The sequence below is a fragment of the Rhea pennata genome, chromosome 4 (genome assembly GCF_028389875.1).
Source record: "Rhea pennata isolate bPtePen1 chromosome 4, bPtePen1.pri, whole genome shotgun sequence".
Lineage (NCBI taxonomy): Eukaryota > Metazoa > Chordata > Aves > Rheiformes > Rheidae > Rhea > Rhea pennata.
Window position 1 is genome coordinate 53,953,556 of NC_084666.1, and position 22,666 is coordinate 53,976,221.

At 35.8% G+C, this 22,666-nt stretch overlaps 2 long non-coding RNA genes across 2 annotated transcripts; both read right to left on the bottom strand.

Moving 5' to 3' along the window:
* Window positions 1-2,789: 2,789 nt before the first annotated feature.
* LOC134139980 (uncharacterized) lies at window positions 2,790-7,153 on the bottom strand. The gene is made up of 4 exons (XR_009958301.1): window positions 7,013-7,153; window positions 3,805-4,026; window positions 3,224-3,372; window positions 2,790-2,935 (listed from the first exon to the last, which is right to left on the bottom strand). It is a non-coding gene; the product is annotated as an uncharacterized LOC134139980 (long non-coding RNA).
* Window positions 7,154-7,194: 41 nt separating this feature from the next.
* LOC134140420 (uncharacterized) lies at window positions 7,195-20,406 on the bottom strand. The gene is made up of 4 exons (XR_009958399.1): window positions 20,364-20,406; window positions 11,979-12,137; window positions 10,092-10,163; window positions 7,195-7,253 (listed from the first exon to the last, which is right to left on the bottom strand). It is a non-coding gene; the product is annotated as an uncharacterized LOC134140420 (long non-coding RNA).
* Between the last annotated feature and the right edge of the window lie 2,260 nt (window positions 20,407-22,666).

Sequence of the window (22,666 nt, forward strand, 5' to 3'; positions counted from 1 at the left end):
ACCAACAACCTACCTCCAGGTTTGAATATGCCGATGGATCTCACAGATCTTGAATGTTTTAATTTCAATTTGGAGCTTTACACTTAAAAGCATACTTCTCTTTTGAGCCCTGAAAATATCTGGAAGAATGCTTACAAATGGTAAAAATGATAATAATTTTATCAGCTAGCTTATGAGCTTGTGAAGGTATGCTTAGGCTTATCTGATATACAAGAAGGACTTGTTAACCTCAGGAGCAGAGATCTCTATATTATTCATCCTGAAATTTCTAAAGCCTTATGGGAAACTTCCTGACACACACACACACACACAAGAAAATTCCACCCTGGTATTCCTTCCCACTCATATTTTCTGTTTTATTGCTTTGTTTTAATTTAGAATATTAATCAGATCTTTGATATCTAGTACCAGGATTTCCTACATGACAAACAAGTAGAGCTCCCAAGCTAAAAACGCTGTGTAATCGCAGCATGCTTTCTCATCTTGATCCTGATAATTTGCCAGTAGTAAACCACAACAGTGATGCAAAGGGGTGGCAATCTAAAAATAGAGTGATGGGAAAAGCAGATTTCCATACTGCTTTGAAACAGCCAACATGATTGGTTTCTTAATTTCAGAGACTGTTTCCCTAGGAACTCATATCAAACAGCAGTTATTCTAGTACACAGTAAAGGATGCAATGCTACCAAAGATCAGAACGTGAGACTGTTTTAGGGTCCCTGCTGTTCCTATCTGATTATTTCTGCCATCCTTATATATATAGATCAACTTTCTATTCTGAAAGCTTTACATTTTTTGCCGTTGTTCACATTCTTGATTTCCCTCTTACATATCAGCCACTTTCTCCATCATGAAAATCATTGTTAATTTTTCATCCAATTTGTTTTTTCAAGGAGTCTCCTCTAATTCCACTGTCCTGTAATAGATGAGATCATCCCCCAGTCTTTGAGCTAATGATTTAAAAAAATAAATTTTCAGTCCTTACATTCATTCATATTTCAACCTGACTACTCAAGATCTTTACCTAGATGTTAGTCATCAAAAAAAAAAAAAAAAAAAGGAAAAAAAGAAATAAAATACTGGTAGCAATAGGAATAATAAATCAGTTTTGAGTATCAAATCCTAGCTGGTATACATAGATTCTGTTTATGCAAGTTTGCTGTAATACTATTAGGGGATCTGCATCCTGTTCTCTGCTTCAATAATTTCTCTTTTTCCATATCTCTAAAGGCTTAAGTAACCATGAAGTTTAAAGGGATCCAACCCTTTTTTCTTGGCTTAAGTGTGACTTTCAAATGGAACCAATATATGCAGCCAGTGTAAATTTCCGACAGAATGACTTTTCATTTTTTCCCTCTGCCTCACATCCCCTCCTGTCACCCTCACAGCTTTTCCCCCCACCCTCATGCATGAACAACAGTTATAAGACAGAGAGCCATGAAAATGATTTCTAGAAGAAATTCCTGCCTATGATATTAAAATTAAGAAAAAAACACTTCCATCCTTTAAATGTAATTATACTAGAAGGGAATTCTTCCTTTCATCAATTTTCAGTAAGACTGATCATTTGCATTTAATTTACAAAATTTGAATCCCTGTTCTTACACACACAGAACATAAAACCATATCTTCCTGTCTCTGTGAGATGGTTTATGGTCACATACTCCACGAAGTCCACAGCCATATCCTCCGGCTGATCTGCATATGAAAATGAAGCTAGCCTTAATTCCTTCACTTGGTGATAATTCCTACTGCAAGACATAGGGCTTGTGTGTGTCCTTTTTATTTTAATTTTTATTTTTAATTTTATTTTTAATTTTTATTTTAATCTCGGGGAAATAAATTCTGAATAGAAATTTTTTGTGAAAATGTAATTGGTCAGTGGTTGCACAAAACCCACGTTGTACAGTGGGAAGCGGAAGAGCCCAGAAGGAGACATCTTACTCAGTCCGGCTGAGAAAAGCAGCGGAGAACATGGAGCCAGGGCTAACAGAACAGGAGCCTCGATGGTTTCTGGTACATAGCCCAAAATGACTTCCAACACTGTCAGCAGAGGAATGAGGCATTGACTTACCTGCAGACAGAAGGCAGAAGCTAATGTCCACACAATTTCTTTATCCGTAAGAAGAAACAAAATTTGAGAAAATGAAAGAAAGAGAGGACAAAAATAAACTAACTCCCCCCAAAACTCAAGTTATATACAATGTGATGCTGTACACCACTCTTTCCTTCCTATACCCTTCCTACAAATTTACTTCCATCATCCTTTAGGTCACAGCTAAGCTAGTACTACGAAGCTTCCTCCCAGACTCAGAATTTAAGCTGGAAATCATCTTAATTTAGTCATTTAAATTAAAAAAAAAGAAATAAAAAAAAGCAAGCATGGTGTATGGTAAACTGTAACTTTCATTTCCTCCTATAAAAAATGCAGAAGCTTATTAAAAAATTCTCCTTCTGCTCCAGAGCCCTGAAACTAAATCATTGATTTCATAATGTTTAAATTTTAATTAAAACTAAACTCCTGCAAAACACATTAGAAATACATAAATATTGTGTGTTAGGAATACCAAAGGATTGCTCTGACAAGGTACAATGCCAGTACCTCTGTCTCTGTGGATGCAGAACAGTACAAAAACGTGTTTTGAGGTTTCCCCCATCCTAGCTTCAGCTTGTGATCAAAGGAGCTTGTCAAATAAATGCCACAAAATTGTCACTACATTAAAAATGAACATAACTTTTTTTTAAAAAAATGGCTAAGGTTATTACCATTAGAAACTACTAAACGTCCTGGAATCCACTGGAGAACGCTTTTCAATGCAGAAGTCCTGTTACCTTCTTTGCGGGGTTCGGCGGGCTCCCCGAGGCGCTGCTGTGCCGGGCGTCCCACGGTGCCCTGTGCAGCAGCCTCCCCGCTGGCAAACGCCACGGGCGTCTCCTACAGGAATAATGAAAACAATTTTTCCCTTAGCAGTCCATTCATAAAGTTTTCAACGTCATTATCTACATGACACAACGCAGGACTGAAGATTATCTTAAAAGTAAAACGTTTTCACTGGCACGTGTGTTTCACAACCCTTCGTACGCAGGGTGATCATAGTAGTTAATCTATTTTTACAGAATTCATGGGGAAAAACGTTAGAAAAGTTGTAAATATTAAAAGTAAAAGCAAGCTTACACGAGACTGAAGTTTCAGTGAATACCGGCACCACAAACTGCTACATACCTGGAGTAGCTTTATGCAGGCGAGAAGCCAGCCGATCCTAGGGGAACTCCTGAGAGGAAAACTCAGCACTAGCTCGTATGACTTTTGCACAGCCAGGGCTGCTGACTACGGAAAGCTGGGCACGCTACGAAGCGCCCGTCATTCGGAACCTGAGGAAAGAACGCTCTGCATTTATTGTGCTTACTGTGCTTTGTTGCAAAAATGTTTCTTCTGAGTACATGCAAAACCTGTATTTTGCGTGAAGTTCCACCTCTAAACTCATAGAATAAAACAGTGTAAAAACAGTAAGTATATTTCCAAATGATACTAACAGAAAGCATTCCAAAGGAATCGTCCAGCAGACCCTACTACCTACTATCAGAAAACTTTTTTTTTTTTGGTCGCCTAATTCAAAAGTTCATTCAAAAGCTTTAAGCATTTCCACTTATGAAACACAGACTTGTCTCTTGCAAGAAGGACTCTTCTTTTACTGGCAAAAAAACAAATGCTAAAGCCATCCTAAGACTCTGGTCGTAGTTTGCGTATTGCTCAGCATTTTGGCAGACGAATTCTCTGAAGAGCCCCCCCCCCCCGGCACTGACCTGCCCCAGTCCAGGACTGCAAGGACTGTGTGGAATTTGGTCTGTAACTGCTGCAGCTAGATGCCACTGTGGCACAAAGTTCTGTGTCTGAAAGCAAAGATCCTTCCCTTCCCTCTTCAGTGTCTCCCAGGCACCCGCAGCAGGACGAGGGAAGCAGCCAGGAGCTGGGCAGCACCAGGAGGTTTTGCATACAGAAAGGCTTGGATCTGGATCCAAGAGAAGCTAATGAATCAGAGAAGGGAGGAGAGAGCGAATTAGGCACAAGAAAATATTGAAAAATAAAGAATTGGATTGTGTGGAAAGATAGAAACTTAGCAAATTAGCAGGAGCAAGTGAGCAGCTGGAGATACTGTGGTATCACGTCACAAGGTCTACAGGCAGAAAAGGCTGGAGAAACTCGGTCTGGGTCTGTCATTCTTCTTCCTCTAGAGCTTGAAACAGAACCTAAGATTTTGTGTAAAACATCTGCCTCCTGACAATTCACTGCCTTTATCATTTTTCCCTCATTAATGGCAGAGTGATATATCCTGTAGATCTCAATGTTGATTAGCCACAGTCACTCTGTTCAAAACATGAATTTTCAAAAAACTGAGTGAAAACTGAGAGTTTGAATAGGAAAACCAAGGCAGATCTAAGGTACTGCTCTTTCCCATATTATGCCTTGTAAAAATAAATTCCTTCACTTGCATTGCTCTCTTTTTGTTACAAAGAGCCATTTATAACATTAAGCTGTGTTATACGTGAGACATATTTAACACAATCTACTTAAATGAACAATAAAATTCCTGAATCCAATGTGATGAAGTTTGGAGAAGCTTGCTCTTTTCTGAAATCTATACCAATAAGAGATATACTCGGAAATGAAAAAAACAAACAAACAAACAAACAAACAAACAAACATGTATCACAGCTTACTTCTGTGAAACAGAGTTTTATCACGAAGATATGACTGAAAAGGACTGAATAGCAGTACCGCAAGAAGATACAACTGGAAAGGACCTGAAAAGCTGTCTTGACCCTATGCAAAATAGTGTTAGCCTGAGACAAATATGCTCCTGAAGAGAAATTAAGCCTCTTGTTTGAGAGCTGCTGTCATACTCTGAACTTCTTAGAATTACTATCTGATAAAAGGAAAGCGCTCTAGTTAATTTTAAAAAAGCTAAGCACTCAGCAATAATGCTATTGCATTTGTCCCTGACAGCTGTATTCTTTTAATGACTCTTCTTTGCTTGGAGTTAAAAGTTTTGCTGCTTATTGCGTATCTGTAAAAACTACATAAAAACCACAGTGTAAATCTCCAGAAGCTGCAGAGAGACTGAGTCTGATGATTTCTGTCAAGTTTAAACCTTCGGTGCTACTCTGAAAACTTAGAAGATCCATTTTGGGAATTCTCCCTTCAACAGAAGTAATTTTACAGAAGGATCATGGAAGTCGTTCTGGGGAAATTATGCTGATTGCTAGCGGAGACTTTATCTGGAGGAAAAAATAAAAATACTGTACTATACTTATCCTTAACAAGATAACACACGCACAAATAGAAAAAGAAGTCGCACCCAATGTTTCCTCTCGCTCCCCCTCTCCACCCAAGTTAAGACGTCCTCTCCTTTTCCTGCCGTTTCCCAGCGCTCACCTTTCCCCCCGGCTTGCTCGCTTTCCGGGCTGCGAGACCACCAGCTGCGCCAGAGCCGGACTGCACACCCGCACCAGCGCGCGGCTTGCGGTCAGTCCCGGGCTGCTCAGAAGGTGGACGCCCAAGCGCTGACAACCTGCTCCCTGAACTGGTACGTTCCCTCAGAAGTACGTTTGACTAGCAGGTGTTTTCTGATGGAAAACACTTCAGTAAAAGGAACTAGCTTGTTTCAAGCCTTTCTTTTTTCGCTATAGAATCTTTTCTTTTTCTTGCTACAGAACCACCCACATTAGCCAGCCTCACGATTATTAGTGCATTGCAAAGACCTTGAAATCTCAATCTGATATACAGCTACTTCAGTCTCTGTTTCTTCCTACCCCATTATAAACTTGACCTTAATTAACCCTCTTAGTGAAATGGAGTTTGTTGACTCTCAAGGACAGCCTCTTTGAAAAACAATGTTGCAATGTCAATCAAAAGCTAAAGTAATGCTGCTTTATAAAGGGATTTGTACTAATAACCCTTGAATATTAATAGCTTCTTATTCTATGTGGCTTATATAAATCTATCTATATAAGCTAGGACTGAGCCCTGTCTTTCCTGGACTCTAAGAAAGAAAATAAATAACGCTCTAAATTTCCTTTAGCAAAATATATATCTTTTTGGCAATCCTACATCACTTTTGTGAAAAATTTGTTTACATGTAGGTTCCAGAGCAAATACCGCAGATTTCACCACTCGTAAATTGAAACACTCCTCGTCAAAAAGGTAAAAAGGGTCTGTGCTAGCATCCCATCTATATGTTCCAAATATAATATAAGGTAACTTAACAGCAACTGATCTTTTAAGATATATTTTAAAGGATCTATGTTATTCTTATGAGAATAATTGAGACCATAAAAACTAAATTCTTTTGTTTGTCTCGAGTTTAGAGTTATAGATTTCAGAGTTGATAGTCACATGCTTTTTCCACTTATACAACTGTGTGCCAGTCATCACTTTGAAGGACCATTATATCAAGCTATAATTATTTCTTAGACTATTTAGAGACTGAACAAAGATAATGCGTTAGTTTAACAATGAAAATATTCATACTGAGCATATAACTCGCTGAAGTTACAAGAAATTCCATTGGTATTTTCTGAATGGTTTTTGAACATTAATGGTTTTTTGCCAATAAATTACACACTATTTCACAGATGTACAGTACATTTATTACCTTGTCATTAAATATATTTTATCCCCTAGATTCTGAATAACAGTGTGCATATATAGCATTACTGCAAAACAAGGAAATATAAGAAAACATTTACATGCCAGAGAACCAAAAATAAAAGCTATTATTTACCAGTGGGGTAGCATGCAAGCATTTCTCACCAGTCGGCATTATAACTGCAATTTGCAGAAACTCACATTTTTACCCAGGTCTAATGTATTTCTCATTCAGTTTATTTTTCTGCTACTGCCTGGAAGTATTTAAATAAAAACCAAAATAATGAAATGCTTCATCCATGAAAAAGCATGTGCTACTATGCAAAGAATGCAACATCGGTTGGTGACAAAGGACGCGTTCTTTACCTCTGAAAAGATGTCTCAGTGGGTACTGCTTCAGCTCAGTTTTCAGTGCATATCCGACGTTTGGGGTGTTTCAAAGTCCAGCATTGCAGAAGGCTGGCCACTGCACTATCTTAAGGAGGAGCTCAACGCACATTCCCATTGCATATCCCAGCCCTCCTTCTAGTGAAGGCTGCACGGACTTGTGAAATTGGTTCACAAGCACCCAAATCTCTCATCTGTCTTCTTGGAGAGGCTCCTTTCCCTTAAGCAGACAACACAGAGAAAGTAAATTCACATCAAATTCTTGTGGAAACTTCAGTACAGCACTGACAGCCTTTCGTTCTACAATGTAACCTGGAATGACCAACGACTATCAGACCCTGTTCCTTACCATTTTTTAGTCTGTCTTTGGAGTGTTCAGCTGTTGAAAATTATGAGATTGAAGGTTCCCCTTATATGCACACTAAAATAAACTAATTTTCCTCAAAATTATTAAAATACATTAGATAACTTGTTGATGTTACTGTATTTGCAAAGACAGAATTATATATTGCTGAAAGAGGAAGAAGTCTAAAATAAACCCCTAATGCTCAAATCAGTTTATATACAGATGCTATAGACATTTAAAAGCATACTGTGTCTCCCTGTCACAGTAAAATTATTAATTCTTTGTCCAAGTAATCCAGCAAAAATACTGCCGTGTTAGCAGAAAACTCGGAATTATTTCTCTCATACTGAAGTTGCATGCTGTGACTCCAGCATACAACACACAACAGAGAAACACAACTGCTTTCTTTCTTTTTCCCCTGAAGCTCTTCCAGGTTTCGTAAGTGTTCACAGTAGCCTGGCAAAATTATTTAGGATAAAGTAATAATTTTACCTGCAGTGTATGAAATTGCCACCTGTCAGAACAAGCTTTTGTAAAGTTTCTTTTGAATGAAAGAAATTGTTTTAAATGTATCAACAAGTGACCTTGACTGCTCTTCAGACCAGCCATTTTTGGTTCAAAATATTTTAGAGGCCTGTCGCATGCTGCTTATTTAAATGCTGTGGGAGAGGACTGATTCAAGGCTTGCATTATCTTAACCAGTGTGCCTTTACAACCCAAAAAAACCCCAAACAAAACCAAAAATCTCCCAACGACAAACAAACCCCTTGCTATAGCAGCCAGTATAGTCAGCATTCAAAACGTATTACATGCTTTCTTCACTACCATTTCCTTCTTTGGGCTTCATCCTGGAACACGATCCACCGACCACTACTTGCCTGTTGTGTACAGTTATATGTCAGTAAAGGCCAAATTAAACTACATCTGCTCGTGATGAAGTTGGGGACTATGAATCTGAGTAGTTTATGTATCCAACTCAAGATTTATCATCTTTACAGGGTTTATTTGCCATTCTGGCATGCACAGAGCATATTTTCTCTTTCTCCTGTGACAAATAACCTTTAGGATCTAGGACTCAATTTTTCAAACATGTCAAAGTGTTTAGCAATGCTTAAAAAAGTAACATTTTTGTGTGTGGAATGTGCAACTTTTTGATTGATGACATTGTTCCAGAATATTTAACCAAAACAGGAGAGCCTAACACACTGTTGGGAGTGATCTACTGTTTAGTTTGTTTTTCCTTTCCTCTAATATCATATAAATTGTGTAAGCTAGTTCTATTTACCTTCTCAGATAGCCCAAAGTAAATACATGCAAGAAAATGTTTACTTTTTATATTTACTTGGTAACCTTAAATGAAACAGCTGCTTTGAAACCAAAATTGATAAAGTATACTGCAAGTGCAGACAAGTAGCACGGAGTGTGGCTCTTCCATTTCTGCGGTTTAAAGAGGGAAGAACATGGCAATATTCCTCAAGTAACAAAGTTATGACATGATTTCCTTTAACACAGCTCTGTTTACTTTCAGGTATTTGTATCTTAGAACACATAGATTTCTTATAGATACTAGAACTGAAAATACAATATATATCTAGTTATATCCAAAAGTGATACTGTTGCCTTTTTGGAAAAGTCTAAATACGTAAAGGTTGGTAAGCTGAAGATAATGTTTTACAAGCGAGTAGGCCATGATAGGCTTTCTCTTTGTAGGAGAAAAACTGTCAAAAGGACAGGTAGCTCATGCAAGAACTTCTGTGGGATTGAGCCCATCCTTCAGAAGCTACAGGATGAAGAAAGAGAAAATAAACATGACTTCTGTCAAAATCATTCAACGCCTCTTCCACTAGCCCTCTAGAGCCCCATGCTGACTATGGAGCACATCAAAATCTGAGAATTAGGACTTATACAACAGAATGAATCATTCCAAAGTAGTCTAAATTTCTGTCTTCAAATAAGCCATCTCTGTGATTCCAATGCATATTTTATCTTTGACTAAGTGTTGTAGATACAGACACCAAGAAGGGGAAGAATAACAGTTTCATGCTTTCAGTCTCATTACTATAATCAAGTCAGACAACGCATACATTTAATGCAAAGTCTAATAATGGATTAATATACAAAGAATTACATTATTAATATGGATTTTCTTCTTGTTAAATACCACACTTCCATTTGGGATACATGGCCACCTAGTGATTAATTTAAATTGATCGAAACATTCATGTGATGTACACAGTTAATTACTTTTCACCTTCACCACTTTAAAATATTCTGAACCAACTGTCAAGGATGCAGCACCAGCCTGTAATTGGAGGCTGTGTGATGTGTAGCTTTGATAGAGGCTGGGTGAAAACTGTGCTGGTGATTACATGAAGACATTATTTTAAATCAGTCAGAAGCAGCCCCACCATTTGAAAACATGTGTACATATTCTTATTTGGAAGAATTGAACATAACAATAGGAATCGAGGAGGAGATTTTTCCTTTTTATAAGTAAGTAAGTTTAAGATCCAACCTGTCTTTTAATGCAGCAACAAAGCACAACTCTCACTAAAATATAAGTCACTGATCCATTTGAGCAAGTCTGCAGAACTTTAAAAGTTGATCCAGTTTGTATTTTTTTGCCTTTTAACTAGTGTGATATTAGATAAAATATGTATGATGATTATATTTCTGTAATTCCAATTTTTATCCAGAACTACAAATACTTACATGTTCCGTAAGCATGTTCCTGTTCTTAACATTGCCTTTTCATAGTTTCCCTGCTGTCTTGTACCAGATTTCCTAAAATAAATAAATAAATATAAATAAAATAAAACCAAACCAAAACAACAAAGCACATTAAGCAGTCAGGTTATTATCTCCTCATAGTTCTCACAGATGCTCATAGTTCTCTATCCAAACACAAACAGATTAAAACCAAAAGACAGTTTGCTTATGTTTGCTTGCTTATTTTGCATCCCATCACCATATAGCCACATTACTAGCAAATTTTGTTTGTAGACACCAATTCTTATTCATGTAGTAGGAAATGGCTACAATTGCTATCAACCTCCATCAGTAAAGTAAGAATAGAAATAGGAAATCCATTTGTTTACTTGCTGTAACAGATAGCAGAGCTTCTCATTTCTCCTTAGTTTTAAGCAGTTTGCATCTCTGCTTGCTAGTAAAGGGAACACTAACTGGGGAGGTGATCGGGAGAGTGACGATGATACTTGGTGAGGTGATCTCTTGGACTCCCATTTCCAACAAAGTAATCATACAGCAGCAAAAAGGGAAGAAGAAATAATATCCAAGACCTCCAGAGAGAGAGGATGGAGAAGGGAGATTAAATAAATAAATGGTCCTGACAGTTCTTTGTTCTTTCTTGTCAGTCCAGGTTGTTTGAAGGCTTCTGCATCATTAGTCATGACGCAGTGAACTCCTCTCTCTCCAGCTTTGCATACATTTGCCCAACTGCTTTCTCATTTGTAAAGCTTGAATTTACCGTTGTTTTAGCATTGATTTTTTTAGGGCTTTAAAGTACATTTGAGGTTTGTTTTTTTTCTGTGAACTCAGTTTTTATTTTCAGAGCAGTAGTGAATGAAACATATATACCCTGACTATAAAACCACTTTAAATTTGCTACTACTCTGTGAAAGATTGTTTCAATTTGGCATTAAATTTTCACTGGAGAGTTCATTCTGTAACATTATCTATTCTCTATTCATAATTGTAGAAATAAAAGCTCTGGTGAGGACAAAAACCAACAGCCCCCTCCCCCACCTAATTATATTTGACCTTTACTTGCTGTGCAGTTTGCAGCATAAAAGCGATGGAAGTAGAATCAGCAATGGGTGTTTCTTGATAGAGAAAATGCTTCAGAAGTTGCCACAAAACAACAACATAAAGTGGTGTTTTCCATCGCATTGCTTACATTGAATATTATCTGGTCACTCTGAATCGGTATTAAGCCAGAACCAATTACTGGCATATTTCCGTATTCCTGCGGCATTACCTTTGATCTTTCCATGAACTAGGTCGGGTCTCCAGCTTCCTTGCAACTGTCTCGCTTGGAAAACTAACATAGTTTCATATCATATATGGGGAGGTTTTTTTCACAGGTGTGGAAGAAAAGCGTGCATTTGCATTTTGGGATTCACTTATGACCATGACTAGGCTTAAAAAAGGGTAACCTCAGAAATTCCTCCAGCTGGATGTGCGAGCGGGGCGAATCCTTTGTCCAGCCGATACGATCCCAGACTCCGTGATGCCGCAACAGGCCCAGGCCAATTTGTAACAATCCTGGTCTTTTCTTTTTCTTTTTTCAAAACAAACTCAGTCAATAGCTCTCCTGGTCCTGAAAACCTCTCTTCTCTACTTTGGGGACTCCCATTATTAAAAATAACCAGTATAGTACAGAAGTGCTTTGCCATTTTGCAAAACTGAAGGGGGAAAATAGATTTTCAAGAGAATTAATAACAGAAACAGGAAATTAGATTTCCTGCTCAAAATATGTGACTACAGTACTACACGAGAGAAGAGTATTACATAGGAGAGCCTTTTATTTTCAAACTGGATGTTTGATAACTCAGACTGTTCGACTAATTCCCAACTTACCCAGCCTGTGCCAACAGGAGATCAGATGGGAAAGTGGGTCTTCACTTCTGTCAACTGCATGCGAAACAGCAAAACAGCTCTGCTTTCTCCAAGACGGATATCAGGGTAACACCTCCCCTCGGTATCGGGCTCTGTAGGTACCACAAATCCAAGGAGTAGCTGAAAAAAATAACAAAATGCATATACACCATTTGTACCACACCCTCCTCAGACCCGCTCTGTATTAACAAAGTCTTTCTAAGCACAGCTGGAAAATATTGATACTCTTTCCAGGTAGTACAAATATAGAAGGAAACCAGTCATAATCTCTCTTTTTTATTCCTCCCCCCCCCCCAACACACACACATACACTCCCCCAAGAGTTTAACAAATCAGATTATCAGGAACTGGCGTCATTTTCTGGCCACTGATAGTCATTTGGACAACGTTGTGGAAAGAAAGGTTTTACAGTCAACCTCTAAAGCTCTCTTGTGCTAGTTTTAGGGCAGTGGGTAATCCATTTCCAGAATTTCAACTTTTATAAAATGTAACATCAAGCTCTAATCACTTGCAATTATTAAATATTATTTTTCACAACATTGATGTAATATCTATACATAAAACTATTCCAGATAATATGCAAAATTCTACCTTCATACCTATTCTCTGCCAGTACAATTAACTATAACATATGTTCCCTATTCTGAAGGGTTTATACGTTCCCTGAGCATTACAAAACAAATGTTCCTTTTTTCTTCTTTGAGTTACTGAGCATTGAATGGGGACAGTATTCAAAACCAAGTAACGCAAAGAAGAGTTAAGATCATCATGAAATGTTCAGTCATGCACTAAAAGGACAAAGAAACAGTTATTGATAGCATTGAGCACACAGTCAGTATGAAATACAAAAAGACAAATAAGACAGTATAATTGCATAGTCAAATTTCACCTTATATTAAAAATTACATCACCTGTATATTTCATACCTAGGGCACGATGTCTTGCTTACAGAACAATATAAGCATATTAACAGTTTCTAATTATAATTTTCTAATTCATGAGTGCAAGAGAACACCACTTTATGAACATAGGTTATACAAAGTCCTTTCTTTTGAATGCACATTTATTTAGTGTTTGGCACATAATTTATTCTAATTGAAGAATGTTGTTTCAACATTCTGTGTCAAACATTTCATCTTTCTGAAAATGAAATGCCATTACTGTTCCTAATTAAACTATTTTCCTTTTAAGTTTTCTAGAGGATGCTGTGAAGGATGGCAATATTGATGAAGATTAATTTGCCTGAAACAAACTGTGATACAGCGGTAGATAAGGTTATTCTGCTATTAGCAAATGAAAATAATATTGCAGCCATTTAAAACTTAACCTTTTTTTTTTTTTTTTTTTTTTTTGGTTAATGTTCAAATGGTATATGGTAGGAAAAATCCAGGAGCTACAGGAAATATCTCTATTTCAGATATGTTGGCACTCTTCCACTTGATTTAAGAACACAATGAAAATACAACGTCAATTCATTAATAAATAAATAAAATGTGTGTTCTGTTAGAGGATTATTTGGTTTTTGTCTGGGAATTTGATAGATCTGTTTAGCTAGTATAATTAAAAAATTGTCAAGGGAATACAGAGATTTGGCTGAGCACTCTCGCTATAGTTGTAAAGGTACTAAACAAATCACAACACTTTTGGGAAGAGAGTTTTTCAGAACAGATGAACAGGCATTTTACCAGCTACTGGAGGTCATCAGTTATATCTGGTAGATTTCCCAGCCTACTCAAACCTTTAAACTTGTCAAAATCCAATTGACAGCATGACTTTTAAACTGTTAGGAAAACAAAAATCACAGTCCTGAAGATGCTACCTTTCAGTGTAAATAATTCAAAATCCATTAAGGAACCTGAGATTCCAGGCACAGAGTAGTCTTTTGTTAAATGAAAAATAAAAGCCTGCTCAAAACATACTTCTTGGACACTTATTTACATAACCAATTTTGGTCAACAGAAACCGTAACATAAAATTCTCAGAAGATCATCTCCTTAACACTATGCAAAGTAACTATAATAGTTTTTGCAAAAGCCTTACAGACAATCATTATAAAGACCTTTTGAATTAATAAGGAAATAGTTTTGAATAAATCAGAATAAGAGAATAATGTTACTCCAACATCTGTGTATGTGCATACATATTTATATTATATATATATGCATCTATATAAATGCACATATACATTCACATAGACATAAAGATAATAACAAGCTGACAATTTGAAGTTTCAAGTAAGCCATTTCAAATATTTTCCTCAAAAAACTTTTTTTTTCAAAGTTACTGTTTCGTACAACCATTTAACATTTACATTGAAGAAACTAAAGTAGCAGGCAAGTCTGCTAGTAGCAGCGACATTTTGAATGTATTTTACCACTTAGATATGAATCTAGGTGATTCCAGAACATATATTTCTTCCATTGTGTAAGTCTTGAATGCGTTGTATATAGTATATAAGTTAGTATTGGAACTTTATTAACCTTCTCTTGCTCCAGTTGTCACACAGCATGGCTACTTAAACAAACATCGTTTCACATTTACAGCAGTCCTATAGGAGTTATGCATAGGAAGTAAATAAATACTAATGTCAGAAGTACAGACCCTATTCTATCGAATGAGATCAAACGAGACATCTATATACATGCACATATAATGTTTATATTCATTTCATATTAGTACCAGTATTACTGAAATCAATAAAAATCACCTGCCTTGTATACCTCCTTAAAAGAAAGATCATCATTACTATAAATCCTCATATATTTATATATGCAGTTCACAATGTAGAGATACATCATTTACTCCCCAGAAATAAAAATGTTGTAAATGTACCTTGCAAAGATGTAACATTTGCTAATTATTTGTAAATATAATTCTTTCTTAATATACAATGTGCCATTTCTCAGTTTCTTCACTCATCCGTAAAATATCTCTTTTCTATTATTTTTTTCATTTTCCAATTACTGTTATAATTGCCATCACTATCAACCATCCATTAGGAGACTAAGCATCTCCTAGTAACCCATGCATCCCTTCACAATGCAGCGGATGAGGTTCAGCACAGAACCACCTCAAATCTATCCGAATTTGTTAGAAGAAACCGTAAGTAAGAATATACCTGTATTGCATAAAATAGAGCTCAAACTGAAAAGCTTTGTCAGTTTGGTCAGCAAATGGCACTACAGCTGGACACAGAAACACCAAATGGTTTGTCCCAGAGTCAGCTCAGGCTCAGCAAGCCATAAGAACCATAACCTGTTGTCCCTTTTACAGAAAACCACCTTAGTAGCTCTGTAATTTACTCCTCAGCACTCAAGGAGGACTTATCAGCCACGGTAAACTGCCAAATAAATCTATGGAGCTGCCCCAGGACTGGTAAAATCCTCCTGAAATCCTAAATCTTGGGAAATTAGATACACATATGTGAGAAAAGCTATGCACGGAGGCAGCTGTATCCAACAAACCCTATATGAACTGAGCAGACACTGAACTTAGCAGCTTTTCCTCAACTACTACATTAACCGTCAAATTTTGATCTGGGTTATTGCAGCCACATGTCACCACGGGCAGTAGATGAGTATATGGAAGATAGTTCCTTCAGAAAAAAAAAAAATCCTTGTTTATAATAGTGAGAATTTTAGGTTTAACGTACACGAATGAGAGAGATCCTTACTTAACTTGTTAAATAGGCTAAATCCCGTAAGAGGATGTTCAAAGATTTTCCTAGGAAGTAAGAACGTTTCATGAATATCATTAGCTAGAAATGTACAAGAAGCCACTCAGTACAATAAAATTCCACTCTATTTAGCATTATCACAATTTTAAAACAAAAAAATTTATCCTCCACTCTCATTAAGCTCCAAAACAGAGCAACCAACACAAAAAACAGATATCCATGCATTCATCCGGAGGTCTCCAAGGTATTCCAGGATATAGTAAGCACACTCTATTCAAGTTTGCAGGTGGAAATAAAATGGTGATTTAGTATGTTAGCAAGTCAAAGGAAAAGACTCTTACTTTCCTATCTAAAGTGTTTCAGAATCATATTGGAAACTGTGTGTCTTCCTTTAGCTTCCATAAGGACTTGGGTTTTAAGGTAAGCTTATGGCTTGGAGGCAGCACCATCATTTTTAGGTAGATAAAGTCCTTCCTATTTCATGCTACATTTGCAATTACAGTTGATAATATCCATTTAAAAGAATTAGAAAAGGCAAACATTTAACTACACTGCAGAGGAAATAGCCTTACATATTTTATAATTGTTCTAGCCCATATTTATTGCAGAATAATGGTACTGGTACAATTTCTAACATAGTCTATGAGAAATGTTCTTTGACTTCTACATGCAAAAGAATTACAGTATCTTTTACACCAAAGATACAAATGTTTTGATACGGTATTCAGATTGGCATCTTCTTTCTTTCTTTTCTTTCTTTCTTTTTTTTTTTTTTTTTCTTTTTTTTTTTTTTGACAAATCCAATAGGTATGTGATACTCAGAAAATGTGAGTTATAGACTAGCTGCCTGTTTGATACACTTTTTCCCTGAGGCACTATCCCTCTTTCCCTCTTGTGTAGATAGAAAACAGCACACCCTGGGACTCACCAGCCACAGCGCATCTTGAAAGCTGTATTTAGATTGCCACTTATCCACACGCTACAAATGCTTTGGCTCAACTGCAACTCTCATGAGATGCTACATCATCATTACAAACATTTGCTTATTAAATGAAAGACTGATTTTAAATCGAGATTTTTTTTCTTTATTAGCTTTGCCAAAGCCCCAAATTTCCATTAGCAATCTGTTTCAACAGCACACTTTCCATGAACACCACAAGACATTTGGTTGAAAACAGAAACACTTGTGCTTTTATTTTAACAGGAAACTTGGTTATCCCTTCACAAATCATCAAAATGTTTACTTTTAATACAATTGTGATTACTAGGGAAAGGTATGCACAAACGCCTCATTATCTGTTTCTCCTGTTGCTAGTACTTTAAGTTGCACAGGCTGTTTCATAGAAGAGATCCTGGTCAGTAAGGCTGAGCAACATAAGATTACACACTGCCAAGGAGTTGCATAGGATGCTGCCAGGCAGCTCTCATTAGTATTAGTGGAATCATGCAATAGAAATGCCTCCAGCTCAACTTTGGTAATTTACCTCTACTGATGCAATTTATATGAGTATCAGCACAGATTCAACTTTTTTCCCCTTGTAAACAATGTAACTATTCTACAAAACAGAAAATATGCAAGTCCTATGATTCAACTTTGTAAAGCAATTCTATACTAAACTATACTACATCCCAGAAGGTTTTGCCACTAGATCATTATTTACTAATGGGCTGTACGGTAGCAGTAGAACATAACCTCCAAAGACACCAAGATGAATATTTAATCCAGAGTTTCTACCCATTAATATTTTATTAAAGCCAGACTATTTTCCACCATCCTGAAAATACTAAATTCCATTAATGATAATTGTGAGTCTCAATGGATTCAGATGTTAGCAGTTTCTGGATATTACAGTGAAATAATTCATATGCAATTTATTAACACTAAAGATAGTTCTGTTCTCAGATTCAAACCCCAATATTTATTTATTAATAATATTATTTTAATCCAATCTGTATAGTGTAAGGGCTAGATTCAGAAGTCACAATAATGTCATGAACATGTTTCCTCTTTTTTTTTTTTTTTTTTTTTTTTTTTTTTTTTTTTCCTCAGATACAAAGCACCATTCAGGGTCTGATTGCCTTGTGGTATACTAAGACAGAGGCCTTTTCTGCTTGTGAACTGAGCCAACTCTTACAACTGATAGCTCTTCACTCACTCAAGTAACATTAATCAATCACAGTCCGCTTTTTTCTGGCCCTGTGCATATGAGTATACATGATGATATTGCCAGCAACAAAGCAAAAGCAGTGGTCACTAAATTAAATTTTTTAGATCAAGCCCAGTAGATAAAGCTTTTCCTGTGCTTTTTATGACCAGAGAACTAATGTCCAATGACCTTATCAGATGTCTTCCCCAGATATTTGATCATCTAAAACAATAAAAGAAAGCTAAGCAGTTTATTGCCCTGGGAACAGCAATTTTCCTTCCCACTTCATTATGGAGGCACTGGAAACAGAAAAGTGCCTCTTGCAAGTCCTCTAGGACAAGGATGGAAAGAAAACAAGTTAAGCAACTGTTCAGGATCATTACACTTTGAAAAATTTCTTTCACCTTCCTTAAGTCATTAAGTTACAGAAGTAACTGTACAAAGTCTTCCACTATTCCTTGTGAAAGCACTTCTACGCTGTTCAGAGAGTAATTGTACCGGCATAAACAAGCTCTACCTAGCAACAGATGTAAATTCAGCTGCATGGGCTACTTAAGAACTTGAAACCTTTCTAAAGGGAGAGTTCCACCACCTAGAAAACAAAGGATTTAGTATTGTACTCTTTTATCTATTTTTTTTCAATAATGGCAAGAAGGAGTTCATTTACAGTAATTCAGTTATTGATGTGGACTACAAGGCATTAAAATTGTATCTGATGAGCAAGTCTCTATCATCGCTGGTAGCTTCTGAACTAAAAATATTTTTTTTTTAAGGAAGATTCAATATCTATTTATACTCATGCTTACCTATCACTAGGAATATTATTAACGCAGTTAAAATCAAACACATTTTGTTTTGAAGATTAATTCTTCAGAACTATAACAAGTATTGATGTTATATAACCAATATGCACGTTCAATAATAGAGCAGCAGGTTATACCATATCATACTGTCTACCTAAGTAGCAGAAACAAATATATTTATTATTTTTATTTCTTATGAGCACAGTATTTTTCAATCTATATTTTATATGAAATATATGTGCTTATATAGTAATCTATTATGGATATTATATGGGTCTACACATACATATTTAATTTTTATATGTAAAATGATCCAAGTGGACTTTTCACTGTTTACTTTGTACCACGTGGCACATTTATACGCAAGACTATTTTGTCCTGAAAACAGATAAGTCATTTGGCACTCTAATAGTTTCAGAGATGTTTGTAATACCTTGGTTGTGTTTCACTGCTACATATGCTTACTCTTCAATCCCACATTTTACAGTACAGATGTTTAGGGTTTGATCTTACACCCAGGGAGGTCAATAAAAGCTTTCATTTACCAGAATGAAATAAGAAAGTCCAGATAGATTGCCCTTCTGAGTGCAAACTGTCCTTCCCTCAATACAATTTTAGTATCTTACTGTATTTTAGCATGATTGAATGCTTTATTTCAGAAACCTTTTACTTTAACAATACCTTTTGTGAAAGTGCTTTAGCTTTGCAATTAAAGCATTCACACATTTCCTTGAGAAATTATTTAATTTAAAAGGTGAAAATCATTTTTCTTCATCATTTACTTTACTCTTTTCTTCTCTTTAGTCTGGCAAAAGCTAACTCTTTCTACACTTAATTCTCTCAGTGTTTACCCAATGACAGTAAAAGGAAGATTTCATAACGGAAGAAATAAAAGATTCTATTCCTCTTTCCAGGCACACATACAAAAACACAAAAATAAACCAACAAGTTGCTACCACAAAGAAAAAAATTAATGGAGTTATTTACTTTATTTTCCATGTGTTTCACTGAGGAAATGGAAGAGGAGAGAGAGAAAAAATGGTAAGTGTTCTGCCTCATTTCCAAATTCAAAATGTTTTGAAAGTAATGAATATATTTAGGAGAGTGTCAGCAAGTCAGATTGAGAGGGGTAGACAGACACAAGATTTTATGTACTTTCATCACAAATCTTGTGATTTTCAGCACAAAATGATCTTAAACAGCCATTTTGATGTGACAACTAATCAATTTAATAGCTGCAAAACATTTTGCCCTATTCTGATGTGTGACATGCACATCTCCAACAGTGGCCATTCACTCCATTTAAGAACTGCATTTCTGGCCACAAAGACGACTCATACAAAATCTTTAGATAGGCTCTTAAATGTGACAGGTTATTAATTATTCAGACAAAATAGGGAGTTACCAAGGATTAATTTAAATACTGTCGCAGTAGGTGTGTCAGTGAAAACATATATAGACCATTTGACTGATGATATACTGCAAAGCTCTCACATATACTCACAGAGTAGACAGTTGATAATGGCAAAAATGATCATTAATTAAAATACAGAACTGAAAGATGCTTATCTACAATGCCATTAGCTACAAACCGTGTGAGGATGAAGCCGAAGGATATATGTATGAAGAGCTAATGGTCTATGGCTAGCTTCTACTGATCCTGTCATTGATAAGGATTTTGCTTCTGAAAGATAAGGATATGGTAGAAGAGATAACTCACCTGATGGGGTACTTTTCAATTTTCCTTCTAACCAGAACCTCAACATAAAAGAAACATGGAATGAGTAAAATGTATTACAAATTTGGGAGTATTTTTAAATATATATAATATATGCATGTGCATGGGTATGTGTGTATGTATGCTTATATATGCACATGTAGCTGAGCAGTATTTTAGTTATAGCCTAATATTAATGCATGCATTAGTATTTTTACTAAATTGCTTTATATGTAAAAAGCACACACACTCAAAACATAGCTTTAAAATATTCAAGCGTTTCTCTATATATTCATATTTACCCTTACTTCTTTACATGATATTTTCCTTTTCTTTTTTAGAACCATTATAGAAAAAAACAAGTAGTTATTCAAAACTGGGCAGAATAGTGCATATATGAGAAAGAGAGAGAGAAGAAAACACTCACGTAAAGAGTGTGTTAAAAAACAAAAGACTCATGGTTAATTCCCATGTGCTTATGTCCATTGAAAGATGCTGAAGAGCTTGCTGTGGTAAAAGTAAACAGCACTGAGTTGACTTTTAGGCAGAATACAAAGCACTTGATAAATCAGAGTATGACATGATTATTCAAATACATGCATGTAATTCCTACACACCTCAAGTTCCTTTGCGTCCATAGAACCATCTGATATCAAAGTTTAATTTTTTTGCATATTTTTCTGAAAAAATAAGATATTGTGTCAGTTCTGATACTGAGTTCTATGTTTTCCTCAGAGACATGTACTTTTCATTAATAATTTATTTACATGTTATGAAATCAGATAAAGTTGCAGGATGATGATACAAGCGCTCTTTTGTGATGACTTGTATAATCTGCACACAACATCTGTGAAAAAATGCTAATTTCTAACTTACATGGATAGGTAGGTGTATAAGCAAATAAAGAATTTGTTCTTCCATGCTGTAAAATCCCTTAGTCCTCTAAACAATATTAACAGTTACATTAACAAAATCCTCAAGACTACCACGGTGAGTAAGAAGCACAAGGAACACCTATCCTCAAGTAATTTTTACTTCTAATCTTTTTACAAAAGAGTCTTAAAATAAATATCATGTCATCTTGAAAAAAAAAAAAACAAAGTGAACACCATATTTGGTAAAATAGTTATCAGGCTTTAAGAGGAATTAAAGAGAGGAATAGTTCTATAACAATTCATTAAGCTTTTTTATTACAGATTTTTTCCATTTTTTTCCCAACTAATCCTAGAAATTTGTAGAGTAAATTTAAACCCTGCCTTCCAAATGAAGGAACAGCCACTATATACTTGTTTAAAAAAGATATTTAAAAGCTAACACAAACCTACATGATCCCTCCTCCAAGAAATTTTATCCATAAAGGAATATCATTTTTAACTAAAAAAACAAAATCAAAAAGAAATACATGACCGATGTTACTGAAAGCACCTTTTTCAATTGAGAAAAGCATTGCTTTGGGGAGAAGTGAGGGTAATTTCTTTTTTTTAAACAGCAGAATACAAATCCCACCAACTGCCACTAGAACATATGCCAGAAGTGAAACTTGATCATCAGTTCAGGTGCATATACAAGTAATAATTTTGCCACCCATGGAAGGGACACTAAAAAAATATATATAAAAAAAATAAAAGAGAGAGAGAGAGAAGTGAAAGCAAATGAAAGCCAAAAAGTCTTGTGTTAAAATCTCTGAATCGTTCTAAGAACGAGGACACAAATCTCTCCTGCACTGATCTTCTCTAACAATTCAAATGATCCGCACAAGCAAAGAACTAAACCACAGCACTGGGGATAAATGCTTTAACACATCTAACAAAGAGGTACAACACAAAGGTAGTAAACTGATACTGTAAAGATTTATAAATAGATCTCTCTCTCTCTCTCTCTCTCCAGAACGTACATTTTTAAAAAAACTTTAAATACGAAGAATTAACATTTTTCATCGCAAATCTCAGAAGCTTCAGTACCTTACTCTCCTTCTCCCGGAGCGATACAGCATGTTTACTACACCAGATCATCAACCTGAAGTTGGTTTGCTGGAATGGAGAATGACTTCTGATCTGCCCTCTATGTATGCGTACATACTATTGGTCTCTCCATAGGTACTGATCTGTTGGTCTCTCCTCTATGTAATTATCACACAGATAAGAAACAGAGACTCCTATACTACTCATGGTTCTATATTTAATGGCTTACTGAAATACCTGTTAAAATCTAAACTGTATTTTAAGAAAGTTATTAGTAGAAATACTACCAGCCATAAATAGCATGTCTCGGCAATCACAGGCTATTTAATATACACAAAAATACAG